The sequence below is a fragment of the Mixophyes fleayi genome, chromosome 2 (assembly GCF_038048845.1).
Source record: "Mixophyes fleayi isolate aMixFle1 chromosome 2, aMixFle1.hap1, whole genome shotgun sequence".
NCBI classification, from domain to species: domain Eukaryota; kingdom Metazoa; phylum Chordata; class Amphibia; order Anura; family Limnodynastidae; genus Mixophyes; species Mixophyes fleayi.
In genome coordinates, this window is record NC_134403.1 from 172573190 (window position 1) to 172591577 (window position 18388).

The 18388-nt window shown below is 41.4% G+C and overlaps 1 pseudogene; it reads left to right on the plus strand.

Moving 5' to 3' along the window:
• Positions 1-5581: 5581 nt before the first annotated feature.
• Positions 5582-18215, plus strand: LOC142139869 (cordon-bleu protein-like 1; annotated as a pseudogene).
• The last annotated feature ends 173 nt before the right edge of the window (positions 18216-18388 follow it).

An 18388-nucleotide genomic window follows, 5' to 3' on the forward strand; every position in this document is an offset into this window, starting at 1 on the left:
AGTGGGTGGGGGAAGAGGTCCACTGAGTAAGGCCTAGGGAGGAGGAAAGGGCGAGAAGTTTGATGGTGGCGGGGTCAGAACAGTTGTCAATAGGAATATTAAAGTCACCAAGTATGATGGAGGGAAGGTCAGAGGAAAGGTAGTGGGGGAGCCATGAAGCGAAGTTGTCAAGGAAAAGGGAGGAGGGGCCTGGGGGACGGTAGATGACGGAGACACGGAGGTGGATGGGGGAGAAGAGCCGGATGGAGTGTACTTCAAAGGAAGAGAAGGAGAGGGATGGTAAAGAAGGAATGACCCGAAAAGTGCAGTTAGGGTAAAGGAGGAGACCCACTCCACCTCCTGGACGCTCATCCGGTCTGGTGGAGTGGGTGAAGGAGAGGCCCCCATAGGAAAGGGCAGCAGGTGAAGCAGTGTCAGAAGAAGTAAGCCAGGTTTCAGTGATGGCAAGAAGATTTAGAGAGTTGGAGATGAAGAGGTCATGGATGGAGGTCAGTTTGTTACGGATGGACCTGGAGTTCCACAGAGCACATGAGAAGGGGAGGGAGGGAAGAGGGGAGATGCGGATGAGATTGTCAGGGTTCATGGGGCAAGGGGGAGGGTAAGGGGTGGGGCAGCGGGAGATGGGCGAGAGCAGGGGGCTGGGGGAGAGGATGGGTATAGGAAAGGAGCGGGGCGGCATGGTGAGGGACAGGGATGGACTGGGACTAAGAGAAGGGGCAAGGGTAATTAACACAGAGGTGAGGGCAGCAAAGGGAGACCAAAATGGACCAGAGCAGATAAGAGGCTTAGTTAGATTAAGGATAGACGGAGTAAAGTAAGACAAAGACTAAATTAGATTAAACAAGATAGATTAACCTTAATTAGATTAGGGATTGACAGAACAAAGTAAGACAAAGACTGTAAGGGACAAACAGGCGCGGGCTGACGTCTGTCAGCCCGGGGGACACACGCCGCACAGGCGGCCGCATCACATGACACGTGATGCGTCCGCGTCATCAATGACGCGGCCGCATCACATTGAAATTACTTCCGGGGAGCGGGCGGCCCTAACAGCCGTGATTCTGAGCAACCCGGGGGGCCGATGCCCCCCTGCCCCCCCGCCCCTGGGGACAAAGGAATGGAGCAAGAACAAAAGGCGGTCGCAGAAGCGATATAAAGTGCCGTAAAGAATTAAAATAAAATGGAGAAAATTAAAAATGCAAATAAAATACAATAATTAAGCTAAAGTACAATAATTAAGATAAAATAATTAATATAAAATACAGTGCAATACAATAAAATAAATTGCAGTAAGATATGGTTAAGCTAAGGTTAAAATGAGTTTACGGTAAATTAGAGATGAAAACACAAAAAATTAATTAAATAGAAATGAAAACACAAAAATTAAATAGCAGTAAAATAAGGTTAAACTAAGGATGAAATAAGCTAGAAATGAAATGTAAGTTAGAAATGAAAACACAAGGTGGCGAAAATGATGTAGGGCTGCAGAGAGCCGGTACCGGGTCCAGGGCAGGAAAGTCAAGGGAGACCGGGAGTCCAGGGAGGTACCGGGTCCAGGGCAGGGAAGTCCAGGGAGACCAGAGTTCCGGCAGGCGAGTCCAGGGTGGGTCAGATAGTCGCCGGAACAGAGTACATGAACAGGTGAGACAGGAGTCCGGTGGGCCACAAAGACAGGGCAGATCCAGGGACTCTCAGTGGAGGGCAGCTGCAGGCGAAGACAACAAAGCAGCACGAGGTGTAGTGGTGCCAGATGAGGCCGGCACACCGGAGGGTAGGCGGCAGGCAGTGTTAGCCGCAATGTATCCGGAGCAGGCGGGAGACGGCGGGAGTGAGGAGCCGTGAGGGGTCAGAGACAGGGATCCGGCAGCAGCAGGAGGCTGCAGCGGGGCGAGCAGAAATATAGACCGGGGGTGGCCTTGGAGGACCAGGACCCGGCAGCCGGAGTCAAGAGAACAAGGCAGGCGGACCAGACTGCGGGAGTCCAGGCAGCGGGAGACAAGTGTACAGGCGGACCGGCATCAGGTAAGCGGGTTAGAACAAGTGTCCATAACTACTGACAATGCATTTACCATAAACAATGATCTTTATTCACTGTCATTCATGGTACTTCAGCACAAGGTGAATACAGCTGGACTTGACTAATGGACAGCCGCAAGGGGAAAGCCACTTGTACATGCCCTGAGACTGGGGTGGACAAAGTAATGTAGAATTCAGGATCTAGTTAAATCTAGGAACCAGCAATCTTTTTGTAGGAGCAGAGAAAGGTGTGCTTCCATTGACAGTAATGGATATGACGGCCAACTGTTAGACACCAGTGGTCATTTTTTAGACACATTTACTATCTTGCTCCTGGCATTTATCCAGCCCTGGCCCTAGGTAGACCAATTACCACATTTATGCTACATGAGCTGCCAGTGTCGGACTGGCCCACAGGGCTACCGGAAAAATCACCGGTAGGCCCCGCTGCCTTACGGCCACACCCCCTTCTAGAAGTGGGCGGAGCCCATTCAGCTCACATGTTCGGTATCCCTGCTACCCTCACTGGCGTCCTTGCTGCTGTGTGTACAGAGTTCATCTCGTCTGCTTGTTATAAACCTTTGTAATCATTCTCACTGCCGGCCTGGTGTGTAGAGAGTTCCCCAATCACCATCCTGATATCACCCGTGTTACACACAGTACGTGTGCCCAGATCCTGCCAGCGTGTGCCTGCTGGGAGACCAGGTCCAGGGATTCTTGTCAGATATTTCCAGATAAGGGTTTGACCACAGGGAACAGTTCCCCCTACGCACATCAGACTTCTTGTCAGTAAGTGTGTTACACACAAACTGTCTGAGTGTGAGCGGAATAATAAAGGGAATACTCGTAGAATATTTAACTTAAACCAGGAATTAATGAATGGCTGCTGAACATACGTATCCTGTCATCCAGCCGGCAGGTCAAGACTGTGTACTCTTTATATACACACTGCATTCTTTATATACTACACTATTGTACTAGCTGTCCTTCGTGAGCTGACCACTCCCCCTCTAGTGTCTGGTCCCGCCTCTATGATGGCAGGCCACACCCCCACTGGTGGGCCCCTATCGTTGCAGTCCCCCGGTGGGCCCTTCATGCCCCAGTCCGACACTGTGAGCTGCTATATCACAGGCAGTATCTTGCAAATGTCACAGTATCGCAGCATTTGTGGCTCCACGTATGTCCGCAATGTCTATAAAGAGCTTTCATAAACCATGGGATCATTATATGGCATGTTGGGGAATGTTATCAGAAGATGAACGTAATCCGATTGTGTGCAGTTATCTACCAGCCACAGAAACAGCTCCAGTATTGCCAGAGATCTTCCAGCTGTTTGGCCCAAGCATCTAGTGGCAGGATATCGTCCAATTTGGCCACCAGCCATTCTGTTCGTGGCGTGTGTGGCCAACTTTACAAACCACATAAAATAATTGTGCTTTACAGGGAACTCCTTCAACACCATGGGCTTTCACAAGAATGTTTAATTGGTTAATTTATGATACATTCAAAAGGTTTAAAACTGGTAGCTAAAAGATAATTGTCATATTTTTGGGACTGAGCATTTTCATTGCAGCTGGTAGCCTGGTAGTTGGACCTTAATGCTGCTCCCATACAGTCCATAACCTAAGGATATCAGAGCTCACATTTTGGGTTTAGACTTTGTTCATGAGACACAGAGGCCTCAACAATCAGATTTCTGCTTTCTGTGACTCATTCCCAAGGAGCGGAGGCTCAGGAGAATTCTCTCTAGGACATTGCACCTGCAACATTTGAAGCTTATTTTTATTTCAGAGTTTTTAAGAAATGAAAGCACTTTTATATAAATGCTTTCATTGTTGCATGTTAGAATTGCTTTAAGCATATTCTGCAAAATTGTATTTTTTTTTTTTTTTTTTAATGTTCACTGTTGTTGGCTATAGAGCCACCTGATCATCTCACTATTTCCAGCAGCACATAGCATTTCAGAAGATGTGTGCTGATCATATGTGAGGCAGTCCAATCATTCTGTTATGTTAGTGAGGATATGGCTGCATGTGACTGAGTAGTGCCATGATGTGAGATGGGGAATGGATGTACGCAGACGCCACAGACTGAGAGTTAGATTATTGGATGGAGCAGGGTCCCCAATAACACAGAGGAGTGATGTGAGGTTTCTTTTAAACTGATGCAGAAATGCTGGGGTGTCAACACACTTTACATCCCTCTTGTTTAATTACTGTACTTCCCCTTCAGTCCATTAATGTTGTGCTAGCAACATTCAGACATAAAATGCAAGGATAATACAAAAAGCTGTTATTTAGTTTGTGCAACTTGACATTTTTGGCGCGCGTTATTTAAATGTTCCGAGATGTATTTTCCGTATGTGCTGTATAATATGCTCGGCTACAGAACTCTGTTTGTCACCTCTGTAGTGACATACAGAAGATTGGTTTCTTGTAACAAATATCAACTTTTGTTTTCTTTTTTCACTTTAAATTTGTCTGGAATAACTGTTCCCCGGAGCTGCAGTTTATAAATATAATCTGTTTGGATAACTTAAAGAGGGACTTTATTATTATTAGTTTTTAATATGCTGTGGATTTGATCATGTAATTTTATTTATGGAATGTGCAAACAAATGGCATAGTTCACTTTACATATACAAATACTTTTCCCAAACATGCCCTATCCCAGCTCGCTCTCACAGGATGGAGATTTCTGACGCAGCCGGATTTGTGCTTGCAGAATGGAGCTGAAACTGCAGCCCAGGAAGCTGTCTGAACTTCGAGCAGGAAATCAAACATTTTATAACATGCATAGAGGGAGCCAATGAGAGAAAGGTGGTTTAGGCTAATTGTCTGACCTTCTGTCCTGCCAGACATCAACTGTACTCAAACAGAGTAACATATCCTAGGAAGCAGGTGCTGCTCCCAAAGCCACCCCTATCTGGGTCCAGACTGATTACCACCTATGGAAATAAAATATCACCCACTGTAAATTATATATTGCAAACAAATCCCCACACACACATGCGCACACACACACACACACAAATTGCAAACCAATTATTGCAATGAAATACCGCCCCATTGCAAACTACGTTGCAGAGAAATACCCCCAGCTTCTGCCATGTTTTGCACAGAAACCCCCATTTGCCATTTATATGTTGTACAGATTTCCCCCTAACTGCCAGCCACCAGTTGACTGATCTCCCCCCCCACCCTTCAAAGTGCAAGCAACAGATTGCAGATACCTTCCTTGAATGCCATACATTGAATAGAGGCCCCACTCAACTTCCAGCCAGACTCCTCTATCTCAGGAACTTACCAGTCCTCTTCTGAATCTCTTGGCACCTCGATTCCATTCTCTCTGTTCTGGGCTCATTCGACGAGCATACATGGGTCCTGAAAACCCCAGAAGTAGTGTCAAGGTACTTGGGAGGAATTTTTGCTGTATAGAGTCCTATAGGCCTTTGAGCAATTAGCACTCATTGGTCCTTATGACTGCAGAATGGTGCAGCGATTACAGCGGTGATGATAGGTGAGGCCGTCTCCTCTGCTGCCAGCAGGCAGCTGCCGGTATGCGGACCTGTGGGTGAGGTGGCAGAGGAGAAGGCGGTGAATTTGGTTCGATGTTGAAAAACGCAATCAAACCCTTTGAGAAATGGCTGGATTCAGCCACAGAACTTGGTACGTCACTAAAGTAAACACATAATATGACCAATAACCCACACTTATGTACATGGCATGAAATGCTTGACATAACATACTTTAGCAATTGTCCTTCAGCAGAGATATTATCATCTAGGAGGCAAGTTATAACCCCTACAAAGAACACATTCTTCCCAAGACAACATCTCTTAAGTGAGGCCTCGCTGCACTAAAACATGCACATATATACATTCATACCAGCCAACAGTTGGGTCTCTCTTGATATTAACAGTAGTAAGAGTAGAAGCAGATTGCCGAAAAATTGTCAATTTTTGGTGAGTGTCCGATGTTATGCATCTCTTGGTACTATAACTAGTTCACTATTAAAAAGATACAACCCTTCTCATTAAGTGTAGAGCATACTGCACATGTAATTATATATAGCTCCACTACAGAACAAATCCATATATAGATATATTGCAAAGACTGTTTGGAGACGATTACGTATGAATATTGTGTTTTCTTATAAACGAGGACTAAATCCAAATAACAGATTGCTTTACATAAAAGATGTGCTTTCTAAATGCTTTTTTTCTTTGCCTTCATTACATTCTGAACAGAGCACACACAGAAGAGCTCCAAGGCAAAGTGCTGCAGGCATGGGTATTCCTATGCCAATACACAGCTGTCATTCACAAACCCAGGAATGCTAAATGGAAAATGGACAAAACAATTGAAGACAATGGTGTTAGCAGTATTTTGCTCTTAACAAATAGAGAAATGATAATGCACACCTTCAGAATTACCTGCCAGCTTACAGTAAAGGAACAGACTCCTATCAACATCCAAAATGGTCCTATGCACACCAGACTTTTAGAGAGGCAATATAGAAACTTTATTACATATAAGTCAACTCTTCTAGACTGCCATAAGATTTCTGCATTGCCTTTTTAAAAGTCTGGTGTTTAGAGGACCCTTTGTATGGACAGTATATTTTTCTTTTGGTAATTTTTTCTTCAGAAATATACATTATTAGATCTAATTTATATATGAACTTCTTAAAAAGCCCATTACATTGTCGCACTAATGTGCCCCTTTAAACGATTCTAAAAATTCTTGCATGTTATACATTTTGGACGAAGAAATTATGAACAAAGGTTCAAAATAGAAGGACAAATTAGCACTCCTTATGTTTATTAAAATATAACTTTTATTGATTACTGATTAATAATAATATCCTCCCAGAAGACAAGGTGAAATATTTTAAAAGAATAACTACCAAATACACACATACACACGTGTAATAAAAACAGAGACACCAACTGATAAGGATCTGTTATATCAAGGATTAATCATATGAATACAGAGAATTATCTGTGTGTATTCTTGCAGCGAACTTTACCATGTACAGGTAAGTAGTGGTTGATAGGAACAAAGGATGATTAATAGAGTAAATATAAACCGTGTCTCATATGATGTAGATACTGTAAATCTTCTAAAAACCACTATGACTGTTATTGCAGGCAAGTAGCGGAGAAGAGTATATGTTCTCCGTTAATATAGTGAGGGGAAACCCCTAGCTATAAATAGCGTTGACCTTCTTTATAATGATTACAGTATGGGACTAATATGGCTGATTCTGGGTCAATGAGAAATTAAGACACTGCACATTATACATTTGTGCTAATGTGTCAAACAACTCGTATGGTCCAAGCGATTTGTGAACTTATTAAATATGATGAATGCAATTTACTCAGGTGTAAATAGAAGCTCTGTTGTACCGAGCGATATAAATTGCATCAGAGTGGAGTCAAGCTGTTTAAAACAGACAGACTGATTGTTAATTTAGAGATTAGTCCTGCACGTTATAACTACTGAAGAGAAACCACCCTACCAAAGTGATAGTTCTAAGAAAGACCCTATAGAATAAAAGCCATCTCACTAATTTGCCATAAGAGAGGGGATGAAGAAAAACGAGTGTGGCTAATAACGGAATATGTATTGTCCGTGATGTTGGCGGACTTGAGTAAAACCTCCATAAAGGAGAATATTCTCCACATTCAGACTCAATTTATCTGTATGAATTATATCCCATATAATGTGATCTCTTATGTGGCTAATCTGCAGTAAACTGAGGTAGACAAGTGTAACTGGTAGCGTGATGAACGTTGTCCCTAATCTCAGCGGATTTATGTATAACCTCCGTGGAGGGCAGTGCTCACCGCAGTTAGACTCGTTATAATTCTATAAGTGAACTCCTATCACTTTGGTAGGGTGGTTTCTCTTCAGTAGTTATAACGTGCAGGACTAATCTCTAAATTAACAATCAGTCTGTCTGTTTTAAACAGCTTGACTCCACTCTGATGCAATTTATATCGCTCGGTACAACAGAGCTTCTATTTACACCTGAGTAAATTGCATTCATCATATTTAATAAGTTCACAAATCGCTTGGACCATACGAGTTGTTTGACACATTAGCACAAATGTATAATGTGCAGTGTCTTAATTTCTCATTGACCCAGAATCAGCCATATTAGTCCCATACTGTAATCATTATAAAGAAGGTCAACGCTATTTATAGCTAGGGGTTTCCCCTCACTATATTAACGGAGAACATATACTCTTCTCCGCTACTTGCCTGCAATAACAGTCATAGTGGTTTTTAGAAGATTTACAGTATCTACATCATATGAGACACGGTTTATATTTACTCTATTAATCATCCTTTGTTCCTATCAACCACTACTTACCTGTACATGGTAAAGTTCGCTGCAAGGATACACACAGATAATTCTCTGTATTCATATGATTAATCCTTGATATAACAGATCCTTATCAGTTGGTGTCTCTGTTTTTATTACACGTGTGTATGTGTGTATTTGGTAGTTATTCTTTTAAAATATTTCACCTTGTCTTCCGGGAGGATATTATTATTAATCAGTAATCAATAAAAGTTATATTTTAATAAACATAAGGAGTGCTAATTTGTCCTTCTATTTTGAACCTTTGTTCATAATTTCTTCGTCCTAAATATAACAGGACCAGCACCCCCACATGCCACTAGTTAAAGGCTTATATCCTGTTATATATTGCATGTGGTTGTTTCTTTTCAATCCCTGTGCAGAGCATTTTTCCCCCCCCTTGTTTACTCAAAGATGTTATACATTTTACCAACCTATTTTTTTTCCTCCTCACAAGGTGAAAGTGAAATAGGATCTTTAACTACAACCATGGAATTTGAGAACCATCAAATATTTGAAAGTAAAGCAATCGTTACAGAACAGGCCTCACAAACCCAGTCATGGGAGCAGCCCAATGAAACGACGAATCTTGGTTTTCAAAAGAATGGCCACATTGCTGAGGCTGAAACCGAAGCGAATTTGACACAGGCCATCACAGAAAAGGGAAAAACACAGGATTCAGCAGTTCAAACTGTTAATTTTGACAGCTATTTGAAGATAACTGCAGAAGAGGAGTTTGTAAATTCTCAGGGCAATTCTTGTTCGACATCTGTGAGCTACACTGACCATGTCCAGCCCGAACTTAACAGTCACAGAAGTCGGTAGCCACAAGTCAAGGAGTATACGGTGATTGTAACGGGAATAGAAGAAAATAAAAAGGAACATGTCGGCAGTCTCAGGGAAAATGTGCCAACCCAGACTGTTCAGGAGAACACTGTTGAGAGTTCACAATCAAAAACATTCCAGTTGTATAGACAACATTCCGAACCCAAGCCCAAGCCTTCCACTGAGCTCACAAGAGACTATCTTCCCAAGATCGGAATTACCACTTACAAAATTGTACCGCAGAGATCGTTTGACGTAGAAAGATATGTGGAGCCAGAAAGTTCACAGGATGCATAAAATGATGTTTATTCATCTGTGAATGAACATGAGATAAATCATACTGTTACAAATAGCAATATTACATCATCTTTTGATCCAATTATTGAAAGATTTGATCCAATTATTGAAAGATTTGATCCAATTATTGAAAGAAGTGATCTTTCAGCCGCAATGAAAAATGGGAATCACTCGCCACAGGGTACAAGTGTTAACCCACTAAGTATGGTTTCCAAAACTGTCGCTGACCCAAGTCGAAAAGTCCATTTTGCATTAGCAAGAAGTTTATCGTCTGCGCCCACCTTAAAAACTGATAGTACAACTGTTCCAGAGATCAAAACAGAGTCCTACAAGCCCAGTAAAAGGTCCAAGTTCTTTCTACTTACAGATGCAGAGGAGAGCTTCGAGCATGTACGTGACCCAGGCCCAGCGCTCCCATTAGGCAAGGTTAGGCACTTGCCTAGGGCGCCGGGCTCTGGAGGGCACCACAGATTTCTTTAAAACTGTGCGGCGACCACTGACCATATCTTTCACGGCCGCCACACAGCTTCAGATACATCCACAGGGAGGGGGGGAGGGACTATTGATCATCACCACCGCCGCCTCTCTGCTCTGTCTCCTCCCCTCCACTCACTGACTGTCATCATCACGGCCCGACAGTGTCAGTGAGTGGAGGGGAGGAGACGGAGCAGAGAGGAGGCAAGTTAAGGTAAGAAAAGACGGGGTGCGCCGATTTTGAAAATGGGGCGCGGGGCGCCGATTTTGAAAATGTGCCTAGGGCGCCAAAAGTCCTAGCACCGGCCCTGATGTGACCTCTGCTATTGCCAAGTCAAAATCTTCCATTAACGCCACAAACAGTACTGTTAAACTTAAAGATCTAGGTAATGAGGCTTCACAGATAACTATTAAAACACTTCCTTCTAGATTTAATGTGCTAAATTTGTCTTCTAACTTGGAGGAAAGTAAACAGGAGGACACATCAATGTTAGCAGAAAGACATACTGAGGTCAAAAATGGTGAAATGCTCTTGGAAGTCGGAAACAACATTAGCAGCTCACGGTCTCATGTTGAAAGAGAGTCTACACAAAGCAAAGTGCCAATTGAGTTCCCAATTGTAAAGTGCTGCGGAATTTGCTGGCACTATATAAATAAATGTTGATGATGATGATGATGAATTGAGGTTTCTCCTTATAACGTTTCTATACAACACCATAAGTATGTGTCATTTGAAGAGACAAAGCAAAATGTTGACTCTGTGCCGTGTCTGGAAGGAAAACGTTCTGAAACAACAAATGTGTTACCTGACGTCCCCTCTGCTGAGAAAACGTTTCAGGTTGTCCATCATGAATACCAACAAGAAGTCGTTTCTACAACAACTAGCAAAACACCGCGACCTGTGAGCTCTCCGAATGGTCAGTCCGCTCCATTAAGCCTGCAAAAGTTAAGAGCTTTTGCCACCTCAAGACCATTTCTAAGTACAAATCCTAATCCTTTTGCCTCTGCTGTCACATCAGCAGTTAAACGGTTTCAGTCATTCAGTTCTGGTACCTCGCCCGTCAAACAGACATTACACGTGGATGCTCCCATTGGATCGTCTCCAGTTACTTCTCCAAGTGAGTCCAAGAACGATTATCCACTCTTCGCAGTAAATTCACAGGAGCAGACCGAAAGTCAGGTAATAGCTACTGGATTGTTAAAAATGTGACCTTTTTTTTTTTTACACTCAAAAACAAAGGTAAATCTTACCAAATGTTGCTGCCCACTCATTCCTTAAGTCTGCAATTTGACAATTAATATTATTTATTTACAAGCACCTCAAAGGGTTTGCAGCCCCGGACAATGGGGGAGAGCAAATAAGATCAAGTAACACAAAGAACAAACAGCATGACTAAGACATACATAGTACTAAGCATATGACTGATAGGGTTTCAGTAAAACAAGTTGCATAGTACAAGGACTGTTGGGGTGGTGGAGGTTCGTGTGTGTGTGTGGGGAGGGGGAAGGGGGGGTTATACCAGGTGGATAGGATAGTGAAGGCAGGAAAACATAGGACAGTGAGCTTGTGAGAGCTTACAATATATCAATATATTTTTATAGCTAAAGAGCAGATTTATGTATTGTATGCAAATTGTAACATTTTGAATAATTTTCCTTGATGCAGGTTTTTATGCATATGCTTGTTTATGCAAGTGATTGACTTTTGAAGTTTGAAGTCTATATTAGAAAATTTACGTAGCACTCTCCTGTATTTGCATGTAGTTCATCAATCCAAGCTCATGTACGTTTTCCCATTATAAATAATATTTAATATCATAAATGCAATAACTTTTTTTTTTGGGAGGGGGGGGGGATTTTGTTTTGTAACAGTATAATTCATCAAGAGTCTTAACAAGATTCAGCAGAATTACAGCCACTGCAGGGGTATGGAGGCGAGGGGGAAGAGGGTGAAGGCCCGTCCGACCCCCAAACTTTGCAATGTGGCCCACCAATGCTATGTTCTGTCCCTGCAAGGCATCATTACTGTTTTCACTGCAAAAAAAGTTAAATTCCAGCTCAACATTTACAATAGAGTAGAGAATCTCGGGCGTTATCTTAGAGTATTATTTTGCTAAAAGGTGCTTAGAATTATTATTATTATTATTATTATTATTATTATCATTTATTTGTTAGGCGCCACAAGGTATCCGCAGCGCCGCACACAGTACTAAAAGTAGACTATACAGGGTGAAACCATACAGAACAATGAACAAAAAGTACCAATGCTTAAGAAACTCCGGCTAGTCATATGCAGTAAAAACGGAGCGGAAGAACAGGTATGGAGACAGGAGGGGAGGGGGCCCTCTCATACGAGCTTACATCCTAAGGGAGGGTAAACAGACCAGGCACAAGAGGAGCCAGTTGAGGCTAGAGGAGAGAAGGGAGGATGAGCAAAGGGAGGAGATGGGGGTTAAGTAGATGGTTGGTAGGCTTTGAGGAAGAGGTGAGTTTTGAGTGCACGTTTGAAGGAGCACAGAGTAGGAGAGAGACGGATGGAACGATGGAGGTCGTTCCAGAAAAGGGGGCCTGCACGGGAAAAGTCTTGGATTTTGGAGTGGGAAGAGGTGATAAGGATGGAGGAGAGGCGGCGGTCGTTGGCCGAGCGCAGGGAGCGGGCAGGAGTGTGAATGGAGAGGAGGTTAGAGATATAAGGGGCAGTAGAGTTGGAGAGAGCCTTGTAAGTGGTGGTAAGGAGTTTGAAAAGGACTCTGTAGGGGAAGGGGAGCCAGTGTAAGACAAGGCAGAGAGGGGAGGCAGAGGAGGAGCGGCGTGAGAGGAAGATGAGTCTTGCGGCCGCATAGAATGAACTTATAGGGAAAGAAAACATGGAATGCAGCACCAATGATGAAAAAGCAGGGTTGGCTAGGACTATAGTATGCAGAAAAGCCCATGTAAGCTTGGAAATATAACTGAGCTGCAACTTGTCAATCTGGTTATGGCACTGAGCTGAATCTGAGTCACCTAAGTTTGAAAATATTTTTAATGGTTGCTCTAAGTGTTTTTTGTCTTGTGAACTTTGAATCAGTTGCACCTTCTCGTTACCCTACATGTTTTAGATTTTTGACACTCAGTTTGAGGACTTTAGTTAAATTTGCGGGGCCCTCCCTATCAATGCATTGATATTCTCGGCGATTTAAAAGCAACAGTAATGGATTTAAATATGCTTCTTTCCTGGGAACTAACCAGTAACGTGGACAGACTTGATATGTTTTTTTTTTGAGTTTTTATATCACCATTGTATGTTTTTATTTCTTCTAAAATTGATTTGGGCCAAAAACATTGTTATATGATCTGCTTCTCACTTGATTTTGTCAGTTTCAATTAATCAAATCAATGTGATGTTTAGAGATGAAAAATTATGTATTTTGATCAAAGTCCATATTCTGTACAATGTTAGGGATACAACAAATATTGTTCCTATTTTACTGGGTAGATGTGCCGATTTTTAGTATATGTAAAACCAAATATACCAATGTTACCAATTATAGCGCCTCAAATGCTCACAAAATTGCATCATTTATGGTCAGCAATGTCCTACTTTGTGTTATTATGAGGACTTTTAAATGTTATTGTAGGAGAAAAGAACATACATCTAGTGACATTTCAGCTGTAAATATGTAGTAGACAAATTTAAATCCACCCCCAGTGTTCCTTTTTTTTTAAAGGTGCATTTGACTGAGCACCATCTTCAGTATTCATCACAACTTTATTAGCCGATCAAATCATTGGAATATTTACAGCCAAGCCAAACAGATAATCAGAACCAGCATCAGGAGATGATGTGTGAAGCAGTGACCTGAAGCTCTGGGAGTTCATACGTCCAACTTGTCGTTCTTCCTCTCCCATCCATCCACAAGGCAGTGAGCAGATACAGACTACCTAGAGCATTGGAATGTTCACAACACAGAGTAGTAATGTGCAGCTTCTGTCAAAGTGATACAGGTAGATCGTAGTGCCAAGAGCACCTTTATATGGAACAATATCTTGTTTTCATTTTTCATGGTATCCTTTATTTCCCTTTCTGAAAACCCTGTGTTCTTCAGTAGTAAAACCTGGTCAGTCCCTCATAAATCAAAGATATTTCTATTCAACTTGGTTGAATTAAAGGGCAGAACACCCATTCTGATCCCCTAGCGCACTAGCATGTCCCCTGCCTGCAAACTCACCATCTATCCATTACTAGAACAGAAGATAGTTCGGACACTCAGAAGATTCTCATCCCTGCCAATGTCTCAGCTATCATGCTGTGAGCATGGAGAAGTTCAAATATAAACCGCACGGGCCAGGGTTGCTGTTTGGAAGTTGATTGGATAAGTTGTGGCAAGTATACCCGAACCACAAGATTCCACGCGTTCTACTACTTACAATTGTTGTTTGTCTCCCGTCATATAATAAATTAATCTTTACTGGACCCAACATAGGTTGCCTAACTCTGCTACATACATGTAGTAATATACTGTTTTTATCGAAGTGTATTTATGTTGTATGTGCAGTTAAAATGAATGATTATTGTTTTTAAAGGGTAACTCCCATTAAAAATAAACTTTCTACCTCCTAGGCTTTGCCATTTGTTGTAATTATTATAGAAAGAACTGTGCCCCCCTTTCTTACCTCGCTATCTGTTAGCACTAGTTGCGTTGTGAAATAACAGTGGAAAGCCCAGCCTCACTATTATGTGCCTAAACTGTGTGTGATGGCACACTATAGTACATTAGAGTACGGCCAGATCAGTCATATCATATTTCGGCAGAGGAGAGCGAGTAGTCCTGCACTCTCCCCTGGTATTTCGCATCCCACCCAGCGCTAAATTGGGTACATAGGGAAGGATGGGGGCACAGTTAACTTTATAAAAATGACAAATTGTTAAGATTGTGGGAGTGGTAGAAAACTTTTATGTAAGGTAACTTTCATTATTGTTATAACTTTACCAATTAACAGGACAGCACAAATGTGTGGCTTTTAATAAAATGTGCTATTAGTCTGTTTAACCCTCAGAATGTTGTTACAGAGAGAAATTTTGTCTTGTAGACACTAACCCCTGAACTAAAATACAGAGTGCACAGTCCACCTCCCGTTCCTGAAAAAAAGACCACAGTATCCTTCCCAAGCCCTGACCCAGACCACCTCCGCCAGAATATCATGGCTGCCATTCGCTCGGGAGAGGCGGCTGCCAACCTGAAAAGGGTGAGTGCTTCCTAGAAAGTGGCGACCTGGACACGTTTTTAGAGTTTTCATAGAATTCAAAAAAATCAGTCTGCCAGACATGGGTCTAAATATGAGGTTTTTAAGCAATTAACAGTAGTGTTCTAGGTACGGAAATTAAACCACATTGCAGCAGTGACGGCAATCATAGAAAATGTGGACCAAAAACAAGGTCAAATTCAACATATGTTTTTGACAATATGCACTTGGAGAACAATTGGTTTCAGCAAGAGCCCTATTCCATACTTAGTTTTCTAAACAACATTTCTCTTCTTAGAGCCATCACAATTGGGACATTTTTACTTGTAAATCAATTCCCTGCACCTTGTCTGCAGTGGATTAATGCTGCAGTTAGCTGTAATCTCCCATCAAAATCACAGGGACATATGACCAATTAGGCTCCATAAACCTGTCACAGATTTGATAAATATCCCCCACTGTTTTTTTGATTTTTTTATACCTTAGATTAAAAATAGTTGACTTTGGTCTGGCATTACCTTCCACTAATGTCAAGCCCAATGTTCTGCAGGTCTTGTGTACAGAAAAGTATTTAAATGTCACACATAATCCTCAGTGCTTTTTGATTAAATGTGAACTTTACATTACCTATGTTTTAATGGAATTTGACTTTTCCCGTTTCTGAACCATTTTCTTTCCGCTTGTTTACGAATGCGACGCACTGAGCAGGTGCAGGGTCTGTGTAGTGTGTGTCATGGATTCATGTCTGTCAACCTGGTAACTTTTAAAACCCTAATTTTTACTGAAATTCACGTTAGAATTTGAATTAGTGAACAGATATGGCAAATGATTTGAAAATACTAAATTTGTATTATTATTTTTTTTTAATATTTTAATTTTTTCTCATGTCATTTAAGATTAACTTGTCACTATTGTTTCATTCTAGCCCAGGCAATATCTTGTTGCAAATTTGAAATATATCAGGAGATATTTATGAAAACAGATTTGTAAAATTATACTTCCAACAGCAATCAATCATTTTTTTCTAGAGCACTGTAGAGAATTAAATTAAGCCCCTGATTGGTTGCTACAGGTTATAGGACTTTTTTTTTTTGCAACTATTAGCCAATTTTATTCATTTTCCCCTTTAATATACTTTTTTTTGGGGGGGGGGGGTGAATAATTTAGAAATATTTCAGGCTGTTTATTCAAAGTTAACATCTGAAATTATAACCAGTACTTATATTTTATCTGAATTTTATTTTGAGCATGCAAATTCAATATAGAAGTATATTGTAAAGAAATCCGATGATGTTATTAAAGTAATTCTATCGTTTTCAAATAAGCATTGCATAGGCGATTGTATTGTGTTTCTAACGCACAAAGTGATTTATTTTAGCAGATGTAAATAGTCAACAATTCGATACATTATTATATTATGATACAGTACAGTACAGCCAATACCAAAAGATAAATACATACCGCTTGCGCTATGCTGCGCTAACCATGGGCACCCCTGGACAGTAATTCACCTTTGAATACTGTGATCAGTGAAGTCTGAGGCTGGTGGGGGTGCAGCTATTATATATACAGTACAGTGTTACACAGTGAACAATAGAGATGATCTAGCTTGCTTCTATAGGTCCAGACAAGGGTGGTTCCAGGGTAAACAGGTCATAGGCTGATTCAATCTAAGGAATCCAAAGGTGGGGGTCGTCTCTCCAGGGCATGTGAGCATTTCATAGCCAGCATCATACAAAGGTTTATTCCCTAATATCAATAACTAAAGTATGCAATGTGTGATCTCTTCGCCGACTGCACCGGACAGCTGCTGATGAATAGGGTTTTAATATGATACTAGACATGCCACCTTTCCTATTATCTGAACCATATATATCACTGAAGTGCACATATAATCATATTATATAAACTAATAATAAACCAAATACTGTCTGCTCATAAATTACTGTGTAATGGATCCAATATGAATATGAATTACATAAATAACTAAATGTTGTCATGCGAGTGTGTGCGTGCGTATTTTACCGTGTGATTGCCATATGCCACGTGTAGCGTGGCATACTGAGTGCAATCGGCCAATAAAACAATATTAACCAATATACTTTCGTTCATCCAATTATACGACTTCGACAATGTCTACATCCATATTTAACCTTGCTGTCTATTTCAGGAAAATGGCCAGAGGCATATCCTATCTAGCACAATCAACACTGTCTAAAACTCTGCACTCCATGGGTACCTTAAAATAGTGGAGTGAAAGTGCAGGCTTAGGAGCTACTGAAAATTGCAAAATTAAAGTTGCCTTAGGCTGTTCAAGTTACCACTAGGAGGACTCCTTAGCCCTTTGTGTTAATAACCTTTCTGTATATATATGGGGCAATTTTAATTCTTCTATTTATTGAATCTCATTGGGCTCGTCTTGACAGAAACACATTTTTAGTTTTACAAAGATTTCATATGCTCTGCTACAATATTGCTATTTGTCTGCAAATAAGTTAACAAAACTGTATTTTTTTTTAATCTTCTCCTTTTTTCTTCCAGATCACTATCCGCTCAAACACTATTTCTATTAATGGAAAATCTAAAATCAGTCATCCTGTACTCTCGGAATCACTACCAGAAGTCTAGAAATTGTGCCAAAATAATTCGGCCTTTTCATATTACATCAAGCTGCATGTCACACGCCGGTCCCATAGCTAGATACCGGCGTTGTGACTTTCCCTTTAAGAACTATGATTGTGCTTGCTTCTGCTTCAGAGACATTACTTTTTCGCAGATGTTCCTTGCTACTTTGATTGGGACCTCCTCCCGAAGCTTATTGGTTCTAGAGTACTATTTGAACCTCCTGTGATTATGGACTCATTGCCTGTTCTTCGTGTTACTCACGCTGCAGTGGGTTCTGGCTGTATACCTGGACTTTCCGTTGTTCATTACCTGTTCTCTGGATATTACCTGCTGCCGAAGTTACCTGTTATCGTTACTCTTCATCGGCTCAGCTGTATTGCTCTCTGCGGGTTCATCTACAAGCTGAAGTTACTTTCTGCTATTCATCTGCACACTGAACTATTTTGTGAGTTGTCTACCACACCTGTGCTTATATCTATTTGCTCAAGTACAATTCTATCCGGCTGACTATATTGCTGCACTACGATATTGAACTACAATCAAGTTGTTTGTCATC